The sequence below is a fragment of the Carya illinoinensis genome, chromosome 14 (genome assembly GCF_018687715.1).
Source record: "Carya illinoinensis cultivar Pawnee chromosome 14, C.illinoinensisPawnee_v1, whole genome shotgun sequence".
In the NCBI taxonomy this organism is placed as follows: Eukaryota; Viridiplantae; Streptophyta; class Magnoliopsida; order Fagales; family Juglandaceae; genus Carya; species Carya illinoinensis.
Genome location: NC_056765.1, coordinates 20,131,075 through 20,137,390, shown reverse-complemented (window position 1 = coordinate 20,137,390; position 6,316 = coordinate 20,131,075).

Below are 6,316 nucleotides of genomic sequence, written 5' to 3'. Positions count from 1 at the left end.
AAAGAGATATTTAGCTCATCTTCATTTGCATCTCATCTTCTTCACTTTTCTGTAATCATACTGCATTTTTACTCTACAATTTCTTTTTGCATTGTTATCCTGCAATCTCTCTCTGCAATGGCTCAGCAATCTTCTCAGGGTCAATATATGAGGTATTCGGCACCTCGTTCATCAGCTGTTCCTGCTTCTACCACAGGTGCTATCATGCAATATAATGATCTGACTCGTAGGTCAGATAATGAAGCTATCTATGAGCTTGTGAGTCTCGGTACCCGATACTCATCATCCATTGTCGCATTTTCTCAGCGACTGCAATCCAGAACTTGTGGAGTTGACGATCTCCACGAGAATATTGCTATACTTCAGCGACTTCTTCTGGAATCTAACATGAAGATAGAATCAATAAAGAAAGAGAATAGGAATTTAAAATCCTTGCTTAAATCTTCTTTTTGATTGCCCACCCCTTTAGATAGGGATGCTATGCAGATTCTTGAAGAACAAGAGCGTTTGAAGAATGAGACAAAGTGTCTCAAATTTTTGTAATTCTTGCTTCAAGATAATAAAATAATATTTCACAAATATTCATATTTGCATTTCTATCTTTTGGTAGATGTTCTGTGTGCTCCCTTTTATTTCTTCTTTAATAATGCACACTTCATATCAAACCCATAATATGAATCTGAAATACTAATTGTATTAAAAGATGGTATTTCATGACTAATAACATCATCCATCTTCTCCTTGAAGCCGCAAGGGTTTCAGATTTATATTTTAAATATGTGCAGTTTTTATGAGCTCTTCTGGAGCCTCAATGACATTTAAATCATATATATAAACTGCAATAATAGTTTGTTTTCATTTGCGTTTGGATTGCTTTAGATCATATAAGGATCTTTGAAACTTGATAGAATACATATTTCCATATGTATTCATATTAGAAGTTTCAGACATTTTCTATCCTTCAGGGATTTTCATATATATATCATGATCCAATGATCCATATAAATATGCAGTTAATCAGGCATATCCAAACTCTCGGTAACTTTCAAGCTAATAAAAATTTCAATATGATTTCAACCACTTTAAAATCATATCAATATTGTTTCTTCGAGAAACTAACTTGTGATTTCTATATCACATTTTTAAATTAAAAGTTTCAGGCTTTTTTATATCATGTATATAAATATCCACTGATATTTAATAAAAATCACATCTTTAGGTGTTTGGACTTCAAGTCCATATTTATCACATTTTACTTAGTGATATCAATTCTGCAGGAATTGAGAAACTGACTCTTGATTTATATATCATATTTTTATTTCCTTTCCATAAATACCCACTGACATTCAACAACCATCACCTATTTAGGTGTTTGGACTATAAGTCCCGATGCATCATATTTTACTAATAAATCAATTCTGCAGGAATTGTTTCTTTCAAATTTGGCCCATATTTTAAGTCGTATTTTTCGACGATTCTTGATTCACTTTCATCATTACTTCTGATAATGTCAATTGCCATCTCATATGGAAATACATTGTCGACAACAATTTTATTTCTATCCATAATTTCTCCATTATTCATGAAATGTAACGAGATCTCGTTATTTTCAGGTACCTGTCCCTCTTCAAGGGAAGACATTTTCATGAAAAACCTCTTCAGGAGGTACTCTTCAAGAGTTTATATAGGAGAATTTTATACAGAGAATTTGGATGGACTTTATTGCTTGTTTTGTGGGTATGGCCTCTTCAGGAGCACCAAATTATTTGTGCATTTCTCTTTTGAGATACTCTATCTTTTGTATCGATAAGTCTCACATGCATTTATACATGTCTTTAGACTGCTAAATTTCTTAATTGTCCTACAGGGACTTCAATCCTCGCTGGAATTTTAGCAGCTAGAATATGAGACATTTTTATCTTATTGTATCCAAAATTTAATTATCATCTGAACTTTTGGTTCACATATGATAATCAAGATAACGTCAAATAATTTCATCTTATTTGTTTCAAGCAAATTTTTCTTTTCATTTCTGGTGGTAAAACTTTATAGTAGAAGAATCTTCTGGTTCTTTTATGGACGTCCATATGAAAATCATTCGACTTATCGTAATTGATTTTGGATGATCAAGATAACCATGAAAAGATACAAATATTTTGAATCATATCACCTTTTGATGCATCATAATATTTGATTCAATAATTTGTATAATATCATCTCAAAGAGAAAGCTTACAGCTTTTCCAATATGAGCTTCTGGCCCAAAAAGATATTCATTATCACGTCCAATCTCTTAGTTTCTTTGAATGAAACGCATCAATCTTTTCATTTTAGGGAATAGAATGATATAAATTCATTATCATTCAATTCAGGGAACGATGTAGATCTAGTAAGATGTGAATAATGATTCTTATCAAAACTCATTATTTTGCTCAGTCACTGAAAGACCTGACACAAATTTAGAATATATTGTGAACGTTTGCATTTAATATTACTACTTCAGGAGCATACTCGATATTGCTACTTCAGGAACACATTCGAGACGTTCATTCAAATATATATTCTTTCCACAATTTCAATTATGCAACTTCAGGTGCATAAATCATAATGAGTTTTTGGTACAAGTATCACTCATATGAGATACTCAATAAAATTATTAATTTAGGGCGATCCTTCAGGGATGCTCCATTTCCATTTTCAGATAAATCATATCATCAATAATTTATAACAAGTATAAAAGAATAAATAAAACTTTCATTACTACAAAAAATTGCAGAATATAAAAATATTTTATAATAAGATAAAGGAAATATATTAATTAAAAAGGAACACTTTCATGATCAACTCTACCACTAGAATCCTTAAAGAAATCAGAAATATCAAGACTTGTAATATCTTCTCCATCTATAGAATCTAAAGCATATGATGGTTCAGTAAAATTTGTTTCAAATTTCTTTATTTTTTCTTTTATAGAAGATTGATATAAGTCAACCAAGTGCTTATCTGTACGACAGATACGAGCCCAATGTCCAGTCATACCACATCTATGGCATCCATCTTCATCTTTCTTTAAAAATTTGTTTTGGGGACCTTTGCCCTTCTCTGAGTTGAACCACTTCTGGTGGTACGGTGTATATCTATTATTGTCCCTTTTAGTGTGGTCACTTCTAGGACCTCCACTTCCATAATTTTTCCTACCACGTCCACACCCTTGTTTTCTTTGAAAAGATGCACCATTCGCTTCAGGGAATGATGTAAATCTAGTACCATTCACTTCAGGGAATGATATAGAACCAGTAGGACGTGACTGGTGATTTCTTAACAAAAACTCATTATTTTGCTCAGCTAATAGAAGACAAGATATAAGTTCAGAATATTTTTTGAACTTTTGCTCTCGATACTACTGCTGCAGGAGCACATTCGAGGTATGAAAAGTAGTATATGTCTTCTCTAACAAGTCATCATCAGTGACTTTTTCACCACATAATTTCAATAGCGAACTAATTTTAAAGAGTGCAGAGTTATACTCACTAACACTCTTGAAGTCTTGCAACCTCAGGTGCATCCAATCATGACGAGCTTTTGGGAGGATTACATTTTTCTGGTGTTCATATCTCTCCCTTAAATCATTCCACAAAATAAGTGGATCTTTCACCGTTAGATAATCAGTTTTTAATTCTTCATGAAGATGGTGCCGAAGGAAAATCATTGCCTTAGCACGGTCCTGCAGGGACCCTTGATTTCCTTCTTTAATTGTATCTCCCAGGTTCATCGCATCCAGATGGATCTCAGCATCAAGGATCCAAGATAAATAATTTTTTCCAGAAATATCAAGAGTAACGAATTCCAATTTTGTAAGATTTGACATTTTTTACATATATAAATCAAGAATATAAAAATATATTGAAAAACTTACTTGAAGTAGAGGACTATTAGCTTCAAGATCGTCAGAACTTTCGTGCTGATAACGTGTTATAATACTATCGAAAAGGAAAGAGAGAGATAGATTTATTATAAAACTTTCTAAAATGAGAGAGAGATAGAGCTCAAAGAAGTTATGAAACTTATGAATTTCTTAAAAAATTCAACGATATATATAGGCGTACAAAGAGGACTATGCTAGCTTACTATATAGTACTATGCTGGCACTATGCACTGTGCATATATCGGCCATTCACTATGTCAGTTACTATGCTAGCACTATGCACTGTGCATATGTCGATCATTCACTATGCCAGTTACTATGCAGTACTATGCTGGCACTATACACTGTGTATTTGATGACTAGATAAATGTGGTCATACAATTCAAGATAATTTATAACAACTTATTATTTATAAGCATAGAAAATAATAATATCTTTTAATGATTGATTGATGTATGATGTCACGGTTAGTAATTTAACTGTAACTATTATACTTTACACCTATTCGTTTATTTACTATTTCAGTGTCAAAATTTCAGATTTGCAATCAAGTGCATAAACAGTCATGGCAACATGTCAACAACTATTTTGCGTTCGTATGAAGGGATCTGCTAACATATAAGCCCCGTTTGCCAAGAGCGATCTAAATGAGTTTATGTAAAATTTAAGAAAAAATCTTTTTATAAGCAGAGTTTGTGTACTAATTCATGTATCGATATTGATATGTAAAGTATATATTTAACAAAATAATATGAATTAAAGACAGAAATCATTTTTATGAGATAAGAGATTTTCTTTTTCTCTAAAAAATTTTTTTATATTTTTTTTAAATAAAAAAGATTATCATTACGCAAATTGGTGTACAAATTTGCTTGTACCTAGCAAAACTCTCAAAATTTAAACGAAAATAGCAATAAATGTGCATCCAATGGATTCTCCAATTCATTTCTATTTTTCATTTCTCTACAGAGTTGCCGCTAGATGCAGAAAAGACTGAGCACAAATGTAAATATTTTTTTTTATTTATTTTCTATCTCTTCTTATACTTTTTCTTCCAAATTAATTTCTCTTTCTTTGTACTTTTTCTCCCACAAAATATTAAAAGGTATAAATTTAAATGATATGAAAAAAAAAAATAAATTTATGTATGATATATTGTAAAAATTAGTATATAAAATAGAACAAGTAGGTTTTAATAATGTATTTTAAATGATAAGATAAAAAGTCCATTGTGAGTGCTCCATATACTTTGTTAAATAGTAAAAGTGTTTTATTTTATTTTATCTTATCATTATAATATTTTTTAAATTTTTACACAAAATATAATAAATAATTCATTTTTTTAAAATTTTAAAGCAATAATAATATTAAAAAATAATATTCTAATAATATTTTATTCAACTTTCAACTTTTATATAAAACTATCTTATATAAAAATAATATTCTAATAATATTCTAATAATGTGATTAGTCGCATTCTTGTAGCTATTTTACCTTCTAGTATTTTTCTTATTGATGGTGGAAAATATCATCCTGATGTAACTTAAACTACTCCTTATATATATACCATAGTTTTGAATTCCGTTTTGTTCTAGTCGAAATTTTCTATTTCGGTGTAGTATCTGGTACACTAAACTTTATTGTTCTATTTCGCTCCAAATTCCGGCCCGTTTAAGCCATTTTGGTCAAATTCTAGACATTTCGGTCGGAATTGGCATTCCAGACCTTGTTTCGTTTCGGACTATTTTTGTAATTTTCTTGTACTTGAATGATATTTTTGTAAATTTTAAATTTAGATGATATTTAATTAGATCTAAAATATAAAATGTATGTACCTAATTTTAATTTTTTCATAACTTTAAATATGTCTCATCATTCTATCTTTTTTTAAATATCATTAGTTTTAATGATCTCTCTATTTTTTTTTCTCAGTCTCTCAACTCAAATTTATTTAAAATGGAAGAAAATACAGATCACATCTTTATTTAAAATTTAATACTGTCTATAAGAAAATTTAATATTATTTTAAAAGTGATATGAGTAACCATAAGCTTTATTTTAATTTTATATACGTATATATTTTTTAATATTTTTAAATCATAGTTAAATACGAGGATGCCAAGTCAAAGTTGTGATTCTCCGATTCATCATCAATGCGTCATCCCAAAAAAAAATATTAATAAACTCAACAAAGAGAATAAAAAAAAAAGAAAAAAATTGATATAACAAATTTAATAAAAATAAATTTATAAATTAATATTATTTTATATTATACATTAGATTTATTTTATTATAAAAATAATTTTATAATTAGACGTTGCTACGCCGACGGTGGGTATAGCACGAGAAAAGTCATCCGTAAAGTTATTTCATGTATTTTTTTTCATGCATT